This window comes from Bombyx mandarina, chromosome 17 (genome assembly GCF_030267445.1).
Source record: "Bombyx mandarina strain Sakado chromosome 17, ASM3026744v2".
Classification (NCBI taxonomy): Eukaryota; Metazoa; Arthropoda; class Insecta; order Lepidoptera; family Bombycidae; genus Bombyx; species Bombyx mandarina.
In genome coordinates, this window is record NC_143223.1 from 4745284 (window position 1) to 4764597 (window position 19314).

Below are 19314 nucleotides of genomic sequence, written 5' to 3' on the forward strand. Positions count from 1 at the left end.
AATTGGACAAATGAAAAGCTCCTTCCTAGTAGGAAAGTTTTTCAAATTCTATACCTAAAATTAGCTTAATCCGCAGATAGCTCACCCCAAAGATTTGATAATAGCACACATGCGGGTTCTTTTCACTAAGTAGGCTTTTTATAAGGATAAATAGAGTATGAAGATTATTTTATGACGTATAAAACAAAGAAAAAGATAATTTTTAACCTACTTTAATTGAACTTTAGTGGATACGTGCTACTACTAAACTACGTACAGAACAAATGTGTTTAAATAAATAAATAAATAAAATGGTACGCCATCCACATAAAATAATTAATATAAATTTGTATTTAAAACACGCTAACTACAAGGGCTCTAAGTTCATTCAAGTCAAAGGACGTAAAGAGGGAAAAAACACGAAGGAGAGGACCGGATTAATTAATGGGCACCTCCACAATATTGTTACTAAATTTGCCTTAATTAATTGGATGACCTTTTTACGGTGTTCTAGGTACCGTGACGATTAGGCAGTGTTTGCCAGATTCGCGTCTTTTAATTTCTCCTTCCGACCGGGAAACTTTTCTCTGGTATTTTTTTTTTGGACCGAATTCAGAGTTTAAAAATAGGATGTCTTTTAAACATTTGGTCATTCGAGAACTTTGTCTACTAAAAAATCGGGTAATTAATCTTGGACTTTATTTAAATGGTTTAACATTAAATCCAGAGACTGAATTATCAGACAATTTACGTGAACAGGATTTGCGTTTGCAACAGCACTAAATGAATAAAAAAATCATAATAAGAATCTAACTCATAGTAAATAATTTAAATTTCGATAACAGCCTAAATCGGTAACAATGTCTAAGGCTTTATTTAAGACATGAATATGATATTCTGTGATTCTGACATGCTTGTTCATTAAGTTAACAAATAATTAGTTGTTATACTGTATATCTTTATTAAAGTATTATATAATATGTGTATATTGACAAACCGTCTGAAATTCAATTTTTCGAATTTTATATAAACTTTGAAAATCATCTTAAAACTTCACCTCATTACGTTCTTGGTTAAGAGTCTGTTTGTTTGTCCAAATTGGACTTGAAAGAGTTTTTAATATTGCTCCTCCACAGCGGATGTCTGTAAGCGTACCTATTTATTTTTGTATGAACAACAAGTCATTGTGTAAGAAAAATGAGGGCTCATTTTTAGTTATTTCTGAGATGAAAAGGACTAAAATTCGAACACGTTGTTGAGTTTTTTGATTATCAATATTTTTTGTGTTCATTTCGATTTACAAATTGTTCACGTAAAGAGTTTGTGATTGCTCAATTCCTTTGCCTAACCATTCTTTTTTATAACCAACATGATCTTTTATTAAAAATTTAAATTAATTCAACAACCAACAGCTAACGCGCACATTAAGACTCTGTGATTCATATGATTGTTCCAAATAAGTATACTTATTACCGTAATCCAATACGTATTAATAAATAAAATTCAGTCTGGTTTTATCATTTAAATAATTATTATACTTACACTCTCAGAAAAGTAAATCTAAAAAATTTAAATGCATCAAAAGGGCCGCGTCAAGAATTTCAATGAAGTAAACTGATAAACCACTTTGTAACATCAAAGTCTGTTCAAAGAAAACAAAAGACATGTCTTTTTGAAGTAAAAGTAAATTATTTGTATTCCTTGAAATCACTCAAAGAGATTTTTACGATGTAGTCAAGTCTACATTTTTGGTTTGGAAGTTGTTTAATTTACTGCCCGAGGTTTAAGATAACAAGGAGAAGTCTTAATGAAGACATACCACAATAATGCTATTATAAGTGGTACTCGATTATTTGTATAATATTCTAGTTTGAATTTTTTTTCGTCTCTAAAGACAGATGTGGTCAAAAGTTATATTTGACTATATTTAACTTATTTTATTATGGTTTTAAAAGTTGCTACGAAGCCATTTTGATTTTAGATCGGTAAATTATAATGGCGGTAAAGTATGCATTACATCCACTCCGGTGTTATAGGTAGATTCAACATAATCTCTATACAACTGAAACATTCTTTCTCATTATTTGGAGATGTATTTCACGATCCATCTAATGAGTCATCCACTTGGAATCTAGTCTAATTGAAAAGCACAACTGCTTCGCACTAAAAATAGGAAATGATACACCAGTATTTACACAAAAAAATTATTGCGTGTTTAATTTTTATTAAAGGACGCTATAGATATAGATATTTATAGATCCTGAGCCGTGGAATTTCTCAGGGTTTTCAGTCGAATTTACTATTTGTTGGCGTTGGGCGCCGATAAGAGTTGAGTCTTTGTAAACAAAACATATTGTTATACCTATTTACAGTTAATCGTTTTCTTATTTAGCTACACGCACGCTTCTTGTAATAGTAAAAAATGTTTGTAAGTCGTGTAATGCGTGGTTTGTCAGCGCATCTAACGACCATCCTAATAAAACCTTGGAATAGCCTAAGCCCATAACAAAGCCACGTTTGTGGCTAATACGTGGGAGCTGTGAGCTCGTACCGCACTTATCTGACATCGCATGCTTTTATGTCACTTACGGTACGCCGGTAAATACAAGTAAAACGTGTGCTTCGAGATCTTGTCACCGTTTTTTTATAGTTTTCGGAATAAAAGCGAGCCATAATTAAAATTAATGTGTATACTTTGAAGCCAAAACAAGACATGCTTAGCCGCATTAAAATTATTATTGTCCTTGGTCAGGATATTCGGCTAAACTATTATAATAAAAATATAGTATCATCGTCGCTATCTTTTTTTTATTGCTTAGATGGATGGACGAGCTCTTAGCCCACCTGATGTTAAGTGGGTACTGATGCCCATAGAGATCTACGACGTAAATGCGCTACCCACCTTGTGGTATAAGTTCTAAGGTCTCAAGTATAGTTACGTATGAATTACGTTTGATACATATGAAAATTTTCAAGTCGGACGTCGTAAATTTATCGAAAATTACGTTGAAAAATTAAGTTATATATTATACCTAAGAAAAATACTATCTGGTCTATAGAACAACTGAATAGATTTAAATAAATCCGTATGTATGTCTACGTGTAAATTGCATTTAATTTATTGAAGATACTGAAATAATAGGATGTCCAAAATATCTATTATCAATATATGAAATTTTTTTTAAGCATTTTATTGATTTATGATCGAAAAAACCGTGCCAGGAATCCGTTTAAAATCATTTTATTTTCTCTTCAAAATGTAACTAAAGTTAAAACGATCTATCCACAAAACGAGTCCGCCATTTCATCTCGACTACAGGGAATTCTTGAGTTAGTACAATAATAGCTGTTAAATTAGTCTTCAGAATCACAGATACAAAAAGTTATCGCACCACAAACCGCAGCTGTATGCTAAGACCGATAGAATGACTCGGAGCGACTGATTTACGTTCTTTCTGATGAAAAACGCAAAGAACACAGCTGCGAACGTATTTACCGTTTATGGCACGCTTGACTTGTATAACGGCAGCTAAACGGCGCTTAATGGTCGAATACCCTATTAAAGTTCTCCTGGAATACAGCTTTATATGGGCCTGTAAAAATTATGATGTTATTGGTATTTTTTTGAACACAAACATTTTAGAATAGTTTCGGTTGGGCAATTTGTTTTAGGACTATTTCTCTAATCATTATTCGCAGTCGTGTCTAGAATTGTATGGACACAAATTTGTTTTATCCATTTATCCTAATATTAACTAGTCATCGAACGTATTGTGGCCATTCGTGCATTTCGCCAAAATGAGACATTAAATTTTAATTAGACATTTATCCCAATAGTTTGGAATTTAGTGAATTTTACTGCATTGGAATCATAATAGATTGGGGAAAAAGTCTTTTTGCATTATAATATGTATGATCTTGTAATAAAATCTCTTTGGCTATACTATTTGTATCTGGCTGGTTTTGGTATCATTAAAAGTTTAAATTTTAAAGAAGATAATTCCAAATTCAAATTTGGAAAATGTGTTATGTGTTATGAAAGGTTTTCTTTCTTCTCATGCTTTAATATTGCTTTGGTCAATTGACAAATTCAAAATTCTTATCTGTGTTTATGTGGACGACATATTACATTGTTTGTAATGGATTTAAATAGTTCTTCAATAAAAGTTATTGTTAAACATTCACGATAATTCGCGTCATTAGAATATTCTTCAATATTGAAAAATGCTTACTCTAAATTTTCAAAATCCATAAGAAAACCTATATGTAGTTACTTATTATTTACCACTTGAAGTGGATCATATGTCGAAATTCACATATGAGAATATATGTTGTATTACATAGGAGCAGTACCACTTAAGCGCTACTCCTATCGCCTATCATGTTTTAATACGCTTAAAATTTGTACATCCACATCTTTTATGAATCCACAATATTTTTGAAAGCGACTTTTGGAAAATCGTTTCAAATCACAACGGAGCTAAACAAGTGCTCGCTTTGAAAAATCTGCACGATATAGTCAATATTATTCTTGCCAAAATCCTTTGAGTCACACAGTACAAACTAAAAGCAGAAACATAGGCAACAGCAAATAGAGGAGTACAATCGTATCCTTTGAAGCCATAAACTGTATTGTATGCAGTCTTTAGAGATGTATGGTGCCACATAAGGTACCCGGTCTGCGTTTGTACTATACTCTATTTCACTGTAACCACATATGCGCCCTCGTTGACAAATATTCCTTATATTATTCGACAAAAGAGCAATAATTATATTTCTATTTAGTATTTCGTAGAATATATTAAAACGATTATATCAAGGATACATGCAGTTGCCTATTGAATGATGAGTTATATAATTAATAGACTTCCCCAATCTATATATTAATACGTGAAGCAAAAACTTTGTATCCCTTTTTACGAAAATTGCGCGGACGGAGGAGTATGAAATTTTCCACACTTATAGAGAATATAGAGAAGAAGTGCACAATGCTAATATTTTTTTTAAATAATGCATAAAAGATACATTTAATCAATAAAGAAAACATTACACACACTACATACCATGTATTTGACGCACACACGCATGCATACTATTTATTGGCAAACTTTTGTTCTTGACGTCTGTTGTCAAATTGAGAATAGATTAAATATTGTTTGTCTTTGTTAATATTTTTTGTAGTGTAGTCTTGGCGAAATTTGTGATTATAGAAGTATAAAATACAATCATGTACAAACTTACAATTCCAATTAATTATAGTCGAATTTCGACTACTGCGGGACCTCTAGTTATAATATGTTACCGCTATCGTAATATAGTCCAAAATCTGTGCTCAGTATTTCGATCATTTTACCTCCAAACTTAGTATGTACATAAATTTTAACTAGAAATGGTTTAACAATTTCGCTAGCTTACATTCTTTAAGTAATACACTGATTTGTTTTTGTAACAATTTGCATCCCATCTGTCATACGTTGATGATACTATTGTAAAATAAACGAAAATCTTCAGGCAATTCATTCCAAAATTATTATTATCTACAGTATATTATAATAGTTACAACTCCAATGAATAAATGGCGCATGAGTAATCAAGCTAAGCTACGAATACTCCATCGTGTTGCTGGATGAGGTGGGCAAGCTGCTGGAACGCATTCTGGCGGCCCGCATCATTCAGCATCTGGTCGTGGTGGGACCCGATCTGTCGGCGGAGCAGTATGGCTTTCGAGAGGGCCGCTCAACGGTGGACGCGATCCTTCGCGTACGGGCTCTCTCGGAAGAAGCCGTCTCCAGGGGTGGGGTGGCCTTGGCGGTGTCGCTCGACATCGCCAATGCGTTTAACACCCTGCCCTGGTCCGTGATAGGGGGGGCACTGGAAAGACACGGAGTGCCTCTCTACCTTCGCCGACTGGTGGGTTCCTACTTGGAGGACAGATCGGTCACGTGTACCGGACACGGTGGGATCGTGCACAGGTTCCCGGTCGTGCGCAGTGTTCCTGGTGTTCCAGTCCCTGGCCGTGGGGGTAGCGAAGCTGCTGCAACGGCCGCAACGCACCATCGCGGTCAGGGTCATCCGTGGCTATCGCACCATCTCCTTCGAGGCGGCGTGTGTACTGGCTGGGACGCCGCCTTGGGTCCTGGAGGCGGAGGCGCTCGCCGCTGACTATCAGTGGCGGGCTGACCTTCGTGCCCGGGGCGTGGCACGTCCCAGCCCCAGTGTGGTCAGAGCGCGGAGGGCCCAATCTCGGCGGTCCGTGCTGGAGTCATGGTCCAGACGGCTGGCCGATCCTTCGGCTGGTCGTAGGACCGTCGAGGCGATTCGCCCGGTTCTTGTGAACTGGGTGAATCGTGACAGAGGACGCCTCACTTTCCGGCTCACGCAGGTGCTCACTGGGCATGGTTGCTTCGGTGAGTTCCTGCACCGGATCAGAGGCGAGCCGACGGCAGAGTGCCACCATTGTGGTTGCAACTTGGACACGGCGGAGCACACGCTGGTCGCCTGCCCCGCATGTGAGGGGTGGCGCCGTGTCTCGTCGCAAAAATAGGAAACGACTTGTCGTTACCGAGTGTTGTGGCATCGATGCTCGGTGACGACGAGTCGTGGAAGGCGATGCTCGATTTCTGCGAGTGCACCATCTCGCAGAAGGAGGCGGCGGGGCGCGTGAGAGACGCACAATCCCGCCGCCGTCGAGCGGGGGCCAGGGAGGCGGATCTGGCCCAAGCCCTGGCCCTCTAAGTGTTTCGGGTCTCCCTCACATGTCGGCCTGGGGACCGGCGAAGGGGTCCTAAGAAGACGACGTGCAAGCTGCTCTGCACGCGTTTTATGCATGAGCATCCCGGTGATGGAAGGCCGGCTATCCTCAACCCACGCTGGTTCTGACCCAGCGGGGTATTCCGTAGGATAGACCATTCTAACCGGCGCCATCTAGGCGGGCTTCGAATAGCCTGCCGACCGAGAGGGCTGGTGGTCGTGGCGCCGACGACCGCTGGTCCGGCGTCCCGAGGGGGAGGGTGATGGGAGAGATGTGCTCCGCACTAAACGCTTCACTTTCCCCCCTTTGCCTTTTCATGAGTTTTGTCTCATGCGAGGTTTGGGCGTTGGTTGTTGAGAGACAGGAGGTTTTAGTCGGTTCGACTCCGACATGCCCCGCCCTCCATCCCCAGTGAAGGGCGGAAGTCCGGCGATTTCCTCCTGACAAAAAAAAAAAAAAAGCTACGAATACTATTATTAAGCATGTATGTGTTACTATTTAGATTCAAAATCTGTTAATACATATTGTAACACAACCGTTTACTTAAATTTAATATTATAAATGTTTATAGAAGATGACACTGTAGCTTTGCAAATGGACCTTGATTGGAAGTGGATTCGGAGAAAATTCCGAATGTCACACTGGTAACTGGTCAAAGGCTTTTGACTAGGGTTATTGCGGTATTGGGAATAAGAAAATGCTGTACAGTTTCCTCGATGCTGATCATTTTAGTAGGATTCGACGACTGGCACTGGCGAAAAGCACTGGTACTTAAAAAGAAGACCTACACCATCACTAAAACTGATTTAGAAATATTGAAAAATGGTAAACTTACATACGTTTTTTTAACTATAACATTTTTCTAATTTTCAAATAACATTATGAGCTAGTGCCTATAGAAGTACACTACGTCGACAATAGAGCCTATCTTTCCATTATTTACTACCCAATAGCTACCAACACATTTGATTTACGACACTAATATCATAAATATTAAAATGGTTACGCTGTGAATAGACTAGTGTGGCTAGCCCAACAAGGAATATTTACTAAATAAATATTTACTAACAATCACGCCACGTTAACTGGTCCCGTGATAAGTTCGTCAAGAACTTGTGTTACAGGTACCAAATAACGGAAAGAAATGTAAGATTTTTATTATACACATACATATATTTAATATTTTAATATACATCCATAACCCTGAAAAAGACATTTATATTTATCATACAAATATCTTCCCTTGGCGGGATTCGAACCCGCGACCCCTTTGTGTAGTGACCATGTCACTTACCACTACACCAGACGCCAGACGGAATAGTTCGAATGGGTTACAAGTCGACTGTGTAATTATAAAACTAGGTCATATGAATCTAATTTTTGGGTGTTTGCCCGTTTTTCCCATCTACCACTTTAGTAAGATCCACACCTACGACTACATAAAAATACTCTGGGCTGTAAGGCTCAGGTTACCCGTGGAGAAGCATCTCTTTCGGTATCCCACGAACGAATTTAATCAGATATCAGATACATAGCAAGAGGTATAGTCATTTGGAATCCTACATCACTTCGCAAGTGGGAATTATGTTAGCACAAATTGAAAAGAGTAGCATGCGAGCAAAGCTCAACTACCATGCATTATGAACCATTTGTAATAGGCCCTGCGTAACGAGGTACTATACTATCAACAACATGTTACATTGAGTATGTATTGTATAATAGTAAATAAAATACTTCAGCGAAAATTATTACCTGAAAAATTATTTCTTCGACATGTTTTTTTTGGAATCAATAATTTTTTATATTGTAGCTACTTATTATTTGTTCGTAGATTGTAACTTATTCAATTAATGACAGATGTGATAAAAATGGCTACAGTGCCCGCATCGATAAGTGCCTATGTTTGAATTCGGAAGGAACGTCAAAAGTGACAACGAGCGACGTCCGCTATGACACTTTTCCCTTTTTCATTTCCAGCCGCCAAGAGCGACACATCTATTTCTTATTTCTTATATTTATTATTTTTAAATTCGTTAATTTGTCACTTAAGAACTAATAAAAATATCAAACTAATAATACAGTCCGCTCTTATTCACCACAGCGCAACAGCCACCGATTTCCGTCGTGATGCTAATGCAATTTATTTGTTTATTAATTTATTTTTCCCTACCTATTCGCTAGTAGCCTAAGGGGCTCAACTAGAGAAAATACGGCAAGAAACTCAGTGCTGTGGGATGCAATTTAGATTTCTAGTTAATATCTCAAAGTGCACAGTGTCACTCAATCATAATTATATATACATAAAAAAAAAACTATACACATCCAGATCTAACGTAAACATCACTCGTGTGCAAAGCAAAATAACTAAGCCATATTTTATGTGAGCACCAAAACTGCCGAACCAACCCCGCGACGGAAATTGCAGTTATAAATATTTTTTATGCCGATACACACTCGAAAATATGAAACCCACAGTCCGGATGGCAACAATGGTGCAAAATGCATGCAACCATGACAAATACTCGCCATGTGGGACCGAATGGCTTTGCTATACAGAAAAAGTCTAATGACACATTTGATTATCCGGAACCAAATCGAAATGGAAGCTTGTGTTTTTTTTTTGTTTCCTTTTTTTAGAATAGAAATTTAGATAGAATATTTCTCGTCATAAGACCAATAAGAATATATATACCTAAAAGATCACAGTTTAACTCCATTTTAAATAATAATAATCCTATAATAAATAATAAAAAAAAATTCTAAAGGTTGGACAACAGGAAAAGATAAAATGGTCCATAATAATGAAAGCGGTCATTGCAAAAAGTAGATCGGACGTTATATATTCATGTCGATTGTTTATCTTGAGAATATCAATATATCACAGTTATTTTGTAGCGGTAGCTTTGCCTTTTCCTACATTTAATAATAATGATTATTTCTATATTCCGAAAAAAATGTGCTACATTAATAATACACCTTGAAAAACCCAAAACAACGCGTTTGTTATTAATATTACATGCATTTATGAACGAACTCATAGTTTTATACCTAGTGCTAACTAGCTGTTGGAGCCCATGGACATATGACATTGTGAACGCCGTCGTCCACCTTGAGAAATTAGCTCTCAATTTAAAGACTGTTGTACCTTGGTGGTTCGTATCTGTGCAATCTTACTCCTCCTCCTCGTGTCATTTCCTCACTGCTGAGGGTCATGACCATCATATTTCGAGAGGATTTTACTTCTTGTAATGTCCCTCCAGCGCCTCCAACATTGGCCGCATGAAGAGCTTCGTGGAATGGGATCTCTAATGTGGTGCGGATTTGATGGAACCACCTTGTCGGACTGCGCCCGCTCGGTCTCTTTCCCTCGATCTTTCCTGTCACGAATAGTCGTGCAATACGTTGTATATAATATTTATTATTCATTCACCATAGTAGTTATTCTTGAACACTTGGCAACAACGTATTACCTTAGAAAAAATTTTACTGGCCCGTGGAATTTGAATGTTGACATTGTCACATTACTTCATACGAGTACACTGGACGTTTATCCTTTAGACTTGGACGAGTCTTTAAAAACGTAATAGCAGTCCCGAGTCTTAGGTTCCATTACGGTTAAATAAATATGGTCTCACTCTAGCTCAATGAAATAAATGTATGTTATATCTATTCCAAGTAAGTTACACAGTATATATACCCATCACAAAATAATACAAGAACTATGTAACATTATTTATTATGTTCATTTGGTATCGGATTTAATGAATGAATGAATTTATGTTAAAGGTAGTCTGAAAGTGACACCTGTGACAGAGAAGTTGAGAGATGCGCGTTTGGGTTGGTATAGACATGTGCTGAGACGAATGAAAATGAGGTTAGTAAGAGAGTGTTAATTATGAATGTAGAAGGATAAAGAGGAAGAGGTAGACCTAAGAAGAAATGGATGGATTGCGTGAAAGACGATATGTGTAAGAGAGGAGTGAGCGAAGAAACGGAACCTAATAGAGGAGTATGGAAGGACAAAACATGTTGCGCCGACTCCAGGTGACTTGGAGAAGGGCAGGAGAATGATGATGGTATCGGATTTAAATATTATTAAATGGTAATAAATTTTCGTAAAAGTATCTTACTCCATACTTTTTAAATATTTATTGGAAATACTTATTTCCGGATGTGGCTCGAGACAAACATTTAGTAAACTACAAACTCTCGGGAATAAGTTTTCAATTGTAAACTAACCGATCCGTAAGTCTAAAATACTGAACGACTCCAAAACTGGAACATGGATGCTCATTCATATAAATAACCATGGGATCATGAACTAAAGGAATAGGGTACTAAAACTAAACTTTAGTATTTGATGGTTAATTGACCTGAACATTCCGAATCGGTGATTCGAGTCAAGAAATAGCTACGGTTTGGTTTAAAATTAAGCTATTTTCCTAAAAAAATGAAGGAGAAAACTATGTTTTAAAATTAGTAGTCTTTGAGGATTATAATAATGGGTTTCTTGTCTTAGTCGACTAAATAAGGAGCGCGCTTACATAGCGTGCGGACTAATAAGAAGTGACAAATATAAAGTCAGAATGAAATTGAAAATGAAATATCAGGTGTACGACTGCGACTATTGCCAAAATATTCTTGTTAGTGATTATGAATGCGATTGCACTAATAAATCTATCAAATTCGAATAATTATTCTACTAATGTTTCGTGCATTCAACACATGTTTCATAGAGAAAAATCAGCTCCCGCACGAGTTCTATACTTGAGACCTTAGAACTTATATCTCAAGTGGCGCATCTACGTCGTAGATGTCTATGGGCTCCAGTAACCACTTTACACCAGTTGGGCTGTGAGCTCGTACACCCATCTAAGCAATAAAAAAAATATGCCTTTCAAATTCCATTGACAGTTGACTCAACTGTGACCTTTAGCGAGCTTGGTTTTATCTAAGCATTTTTTATTTATTTTCGCGTCCCATGTCCCTGTGTAAGCTATACAAGCATGTAGCGTGTTTCAAATAAGCGAATCCAAGTGTGTGAGCGCACGTCGCCGTCTGTTCAAAGTAATAGCAGGTACCAGCAATAAGTGTCGTGAATATGACAGCTTGAAACGGGTACGCGAAAATAAACTAAAACGAACTGTCAAATCCGACAATTCAATTCGTTTTGTTTTCTTTGTAAAAGGAGCTTTATTCAAAACGCGACAGTCTTGTTTATTACACTTTTTTTTTGTTTGTCGTTTGATATAATTTTGGTTCAATTTAATAATGTTTTAACTTGTCATTTTTTTCACTAGAATAACTCGAAATAAGCAAGGGAACACGTCTTATAGAGACAGTTAATGTGGTAATGGTAATTTAATAGACGCTCATCCAGTTTAAGTATAAGCCAAATTTTGCTTCCATTATAAATATTAATATAATTATCCTTTAATGTGGCTGTCTTGATAATCTTTATATTAATGGTTAGGTAAAGGTTTTGCTGATACAAAACTAATTAGTAGTCGAACTAAAATATACTCATCGCCGTGGCTTAAAGGACAAGACGCCTGGGGTGACACTTGTATCGCAATATTCCGAAGCCGAATATAATTTTATCTTGTAAAATACGTACTTTAACCTTATTAACGTATGACTTCACGATGAAGGAATAAAATAATATTATTAAACAAATTTTTCAAATTTTAATTTGCATATTCATTGTATAGCGTTGCGTAGGTAGGTGTTGCCAGTATGCCTATATTTCAGCCACGAATGAATAATTCGTTTTAGTTTGAAAGGTGGGACAGCCGTTATACTATGCAATTAAGACTAAGATGTCATATCTTAAGGTGGGTGGCGGCAATCACGTCGTGATGTCATTGGGCTCCAAGAACTACTTAACACTAGGTGGGTCGCCAACTTGTTCAGAAGTCTACAAAAAAAATAATGCTAAAATCATTTTCAGATTAATTTAAAGATCACAAAGCTACGAGCAGATTCATCGTGTCGCTTTCCGTGCTTATAAAGTTGTGGTCGCCCGCAAATCATGACCCGCTACGACGGACGCTTAACCCATGAGGGTCCAAGTTTCTAACAAATTATGTATCCAAGCATTTTAGGATATGGAAAATAATTCATAATTTAATACGCTAGATGATTAATCTTACGATTAGACTGGTGTTACAGCCATTTAGAACCTGGGCTGCGGCAAGTAAATCCTAAAACTTCATTATGTAAATCCGCACGAGTAGGTACCACCATTCTGCCTATTTCTGTCGTGTGAGGCAGCCATTGTACTATTAAAAGTGAGACCTTAGAACTCATGTCTCAAGGTGGGTGGGAGCATTTACGTTGTTGATGTCTATGGCCTCCGGTTATCACTGAACACCAGGTGGGCCGTGAGCTCGTCCACAATCTAAGCTAGAAAAAAAAGAAAAGAGGTACACACCCTACAATATTTCCACCAGTGCGTTGCAGGTCTTTCTCGACACACCGGCACTAGGGTAGATTGAAATGCTATAAACATTGCGAAAACATACTGTTTACAATTTATAGAGTATAGTTGTCAGTGTTGAACTCTTACTAACACCTGAAATAATCGGTCCGCATCAGCAAGAGGGACATAGTTCTCTTCGTCCGCATCACTTGAAAGTTCTGCCTCAGTGGGACCTATTCCGAAGTGAAAGTATTAAAATTACAATCTAAACATCGCCCACCCACCTTGAGACATAAGCTCCAACAAACATAGCTGCTTCGCGACAGAAATAGGCAAGACGTTGGTACCTACCCGATCGGTCTCTAAGCGCATCCGTCCTAAGTAAAATAGTTTTCAAATGATTGCAATGGATTCTACTATTAGTTTCGAACGAACCTCGATCATATTCCCTACAGATAAATATGACTCAGTAAAATCTAATTTTCTCATCTAAGTACACAAATTTATTCAATGAAAACTTTGATTATAATATCACAATAATAATAATTTTTGTTTTTTTTTTATGGTGATATGATAAATGTTTCTTCGTTCGCGTACGGATTTCTCAACGAAGGGAAATCGTTTTTTTTTTTAAAAGGCGATCATTTTTCTTTTTTGTTGGTATCCTCGAGTGTTTTCGCGAGCTTGCGTGTGAATATGGATCCACGTGATTCGGGTCAAAGCTGGAAATCCTTTGGCATATTACATTAGAAGCATTTGTTAATTTATGAAAATGTATTTTAGTGAAACTATTCTTCAGCCGTGAAAATTGATTCGAAATTTAAGTGAAATGAAATTGAAGTTTGAAATAGTGAACGAGAAAGATGGTTGAAAAGTGAATTATTAGTGCTTTTAGAAAATATTATCATTTTATTTTGTATATGAGAAAGAAAAAAAAATGAGTGAACGCACATTGTCATATCATCTCATTATATTATACATTTTCTGGGCGATTATTAAAATATAAATGTATCAGACAGAGGAGAAAAGGTCTTTTGCGTCTATTTATAAAGGTATGTCAATATAATAATATATAGTTCATATAAAAAACAAGTAAAGTACACTGATATTGGCTAACACCTACAATATTACTTAAAATTTTGTAAGTGCGTAGCTTTGTTTCAAGTTTCCATTGTGTTTCGGGATCGCCACTGATTTATCGGTTTCATTAACAAGAGCTTTGCATTGTTTCTTGAATTACTTAGATATTGAATGCGCTGACGATAAGTCGTTGAAGGTAAAACTGTGCGCAATTTGTAGAACAATGGAAAGCTATAAGTGAAAGATGACGTAAATTGTTGTGAAGAATCTCACTAACAGCGCTCTTGATACTTTATTATGATCTAGAATATTAAATGTCTAAATAGCGAATACTAATTTTCTGAATCATCTTTTTCTGAATTATCATTATAACATTTTGTGGAACACGTTCAACTCATAATGGTTTAATTAAAGGCAGGTTATAGGTATTTCGTGCGTGGAGGCCTCGCGATCTCTCGTCGTCTGTCAGACCCGACAACCGGCTTACGAAACTTCAAGGTGGTTAATCAGGCACTCGTGGACTGTATGGACAGTAACCGAGGACGCCATACCTTGCAACTGCAACAGATGCTGCAACCTGTACCGTTGAAAGAAAGCCAACAATATAGTTCCACCATTGCGCCAGTGACGTAGATAAGGCATGACATACACTCGTAGCCTACTTCGCCTGGGAGAGGCAACGTCGTATCATCGTCGCGCAAATAGAACCAGACTTGTGGCTGCCGACCCTCTTGGGTACAATGCTGGGGAGCGACGAGTCCTGAACGGCAATGCTCAACTTCTGAGAATCGACCATTTTGCAAAAAAAAGAGGTAGCTGAGCAGGAGATAGCCATCTCTCTCTGATCCATCACCATCCAACGGGGCCTTATGCCCAGCCCCTGCTGTAAGACTACCTCCAGCGATGATCGTCTTTGGGACGACCTGGGAGATAGAACCCGCAAAACAGCCAAGACACTCGTGGTAACCCAATTACGGTTTAGCTATGTTTCGTGATCCTACTCAACAGACTGGTTGTAGTTTACCTGGCTTAGATCTTGGTTTCGTCTAGTTGGCTTCACCGGCAACCTTATGTGGTGGAGGACATGCAGTCGTTTTCGCCAATAACCCCGTTTATCCGGCCAGGAGTCCTTGACGTGGCCACGCATCTGCAGTGATTAAAATGGTTGTTCCTCATACTTTTCCCAGTTCCGGACAGGGCTTGGACTTTCGAGTAAGGTGTGTAGTAGAGTGCCCTAAAGCAAAGCTACAATGAGGGAAATTCCATATAACCAGTGCGCCATTTCAGCACGGGCGTCTGAAAGTAGATTGGACCCAGGCCAAATTTTTTTTTTTCGTTTTTCCAAAAATAGCCTTTGGAAAAAATATCTAGACCGTTTTCATTTCAATAAGAATTGAAATAGTGCTGCGCTGTTAGTTGAAAAAAAAAATGTTTTCATTTATAACAAAGGAAAAACTTTCATGTTTTCCTTAGATTGAAATACTTGAAGATCTAAAAATAGTTATTATTTAAGACCTGTGAGACTTTTTTGTTTTGTACGCGCTGAAAAATTTATAATAGTCTAAAGATCTGAGCCGTTCTGAATCGAACACAAAATTGAAATTTTATTTTAAATTTTCCCGCAAAACTTAGTTTTAAATTCAAAATTTGCTTTCGAGACAGTGACAGCCGGTGTAATGTATTCACTGTTTTAGTCTCGGGGAGTGTAAGACGCAGTGGCAACATACGTTTCACACTCCGCTGCCCTCTTCTCCGCATTAAATAGTGCTGTACCTCACTGCTGTACAAGATTCACAGTGGTAATAGTCCAATACAAAGTATTTTTTATTTTTTTTGTATTGCTCAGATGGGTAGACGAGCTCACAGCCCACCTGGTGTTAAGTGGTTACTGGAGCCCATAGACATCTACAACGTAAATGCCGCCACCTACGTTGAGGTATGAGTTACAACGGCTGCCCTACCATTCAAACTGAAACGACAGCTTCACGACAGAAATAGGCGGGGTGGTGGTATATACCCGTGCGGACTAACAAAAGGTCCTACCACCAGTAATTACGCAAATTATATTTTTTTATTACACGATGCTATTCCTTCACCGTGGAAGTCAATCGTGAACACTTGTTAAGTACGTATTTCATTAGGAAAATTGATACCCACCTGCGGGTTTCGAACACCGGTGCATCGCTCGATACGAATGCACCGGACGTCTTATTTATCCTTTAGGCCACGACGACTTAGTTATTAGTAGGCGCAATTTTTTTATTTACCAATTTTATTTTAACATTCCATATAAGCAGACGGTTTAAGTGCTTAACATTTAAAGACACTGTTTACTTAATTATTATCCAATTCATATTAAACAGACAGAGACGACATTAAAAAATATATATTTACAAATATATATAAATATAATAAAAATTATATATTGGTGGTAGGACCTATTGTGAGTCCGCGTGGGTAGGTACCACCTCCCTGCCTGTTGCTGCCGTGAAGCAGTAATGCGTTTCGGTTTGAAGGGCGGGGCAGCCGTTGTAACTATATGGGTGGCACATTTACGTTGTAGATGTCTATGGGCTCCAGTAACCACTTAACACCAGGTGGGCTGTGAGCTCGTCCCACCATCTAAGCAATAAAAAAAATTTATTTACGATTCCTTCTTCATTAGGCATGAAGAATTCAAAACTCTGCTCTGTACAAAATAAAACCATATTTCAAAGTATTAGTCCGGGCAAAATGACTTTTATTATATCTTATTTCAAGTTTTACAACTGCTTCAAAACTTAAAAAAAAAAAATTCTAGAATCGGCCAAAGTGGTGTGCACCTAGTAAGATAAAGTGGTAACAAGCGTTTTTCGCACTACGCTGCACCCTCGCCTGCTGTAAACAGAGCAGTGACTTTTAAATTGTAGAACGGAATAGGAAGTCACAGGGAACGAGCTCAAAGGAAATTGTTAAAATTCCGTGTAGTTTTTCATGACTTTTATGTTCAGTAACATAAGGTGGATTTTAAAATACCTAAAATTGAAAAGATAATACATAATTTCTTTGAGAACTGGACACTTCGTATGATTCCATGTGCTATAGGGATTTAGGTTGACGTAAAAAATGGCGGAATTTTTCAAATTTCTTGACTCAATTACTTGTAAATTAAAAGTAAAGTTTCAATCGTTTTTTTTTCACAAATATATGTAGTATGTAATGTAAATGTATTTAGCCTTTTTGATTTGTGTTTCAAGGATTCTCTTGTTAGTACTTTTTAGATGTTTGTGTTTTAGTAATCGAATGCCTATTGATATGTTGTATGATTCTGTTAGCAACTAATAAAAAAAAGCTTCCATTTTTTTCAGTCTTTCAGCCTTGTTTTTCTGTATGGTCCACCATTTAAATGAAATTAGGATATTATGCTTGAACCACAACGAATAAAAGAAGCAATTTTTTTTTATTTCCTACCAAATTACTACCCCAGTAGCATCTGAACGTGAATAACACTAACCATCTTAAAGTATGAGGGCGTAATCTAATTGTATTGTGAGATCTCATAACATTTTAGAAGCCATCATGTATATACCAACACCACTACAAGTGATTAAATAAATATAATAGAACTGTCGTCGTTAGTACGTCAATTAATATTTACCGCTATTAAAAACGTTTACTAAATTATATACTACTAAAAAAAGAACCAATAAAGGCCGAATACTGACTTTTTAGCATCTTCATTTGTTGAACCTAGACTTTGGCTCTGAGATTTTACCGAATGAAGGTTAAAACGAAACACTGAAAACGAAGCACAATGCGACTTGTTTTCAGCACGTAAGACTGCTAAATTTGCGCGTTTTTATGTAAAATTTTCTTTTTCAGTGTGATAAATTTCGCGGCAATTTAGTGGCCACAGATTATAATCAGTAGCGGTTTCGTATAGGGCTTATATGCTTGCAATATTTAATATTAACAATGCTACATGACTGGTTAAATTGTATTAACTGCGGACGAAACAAACTACCTACGACTTAGTGAATTTAAAGAAAATCATTTTATCTGATAGCCCACATGATAAATTTCGCAGCAATTTAGTGGCAACAGATTATATCAGTAGCGGTTTCATATAGGGTTTATATGTATGCAATATTTAATATTAAAAATGCTACATGAATGGTTAAATTGTATTCACTGCAGACGAAACAATGTTTTTACTACCTACGACTTAGTGAATTTAAACAAAATCGTTTTATCTAACAGCCCACAATGGCTCGGCCCGTTTTAATAAATTATGCAATTAAAAACTTGAGCTTATCGTGAACGTAACAGGGCGAAATAAGACATGACGCGGCCATTTTGTGCATGCCTCATTTAATTTTAAGAGGATCGTTAAACGAGATTCGGCGAAAAAACCCTTTTGTACATTTAAAAACATGTTGTTTTTGACTCCAGCAAAGAAAAGGGCAAATTTTGGCTGTTTTTGACTAACTAAAACAGTTGAAACTCAGTCACAATCCAAACTTAAAATCGATTCGATAATCAAATCAATAACCGCGAATTTAATTTTTAATGTACATATAACATTATTTATAATTAAACGGGCCCATATTATTAAATTTTTTGTTGCGCAATATTATATAATCCCGTCCCATATTGAGTATTATCTATGTACATACATATTTCATGCTTCTTTATTTCTTTTTATACGGGGTTGAGACCTGGACTGTGAAAGAAAGAGAAAGAAGAAGGATCGATGCATTGGGATAGGAGAAGGATGCTCCGTATATCTGAGCATCGCACCAACGCCTCTATCCTAAAAGAATTAAATATCTCTCAAAGGTTGTCGTCAATAGTGCAATCCAGGATTTTTCGTTATTTTGGACACGTATCGCGACGGCCAGCGGAGTCTATCGAGAAACTTGTTGTTCAGGTTAGGGTCAATGGTAAGAGAGTCACGTGGACGAATCCCCATGCGCTGGACTGATCAGGTGAAAGATCTTACTGAAATCCCACTTAACGAGTGCATGCGCCGGGGGTCGGTTCGCAAACTATGGAAAACATCTGTCAAGGCTTTCATCATTATTTGTGTGTGTCGTTTGTTGTC

General features: G+C 37.2%; 1 protein-coding gene across 2 annotated transcripts in view; it reads right to left on the minus strand.

Annotated features, from left to right (window-relative positions):
- The window catches only part of LOC114253357 (uncharacterized), a 110427-nt gene that overhangs the window by 59956 nt on the left and 31157 nt on the right, over nt 1–19314 (minus strand). The gene's annotated exons all lie outside the window — the stretch shown is intronic.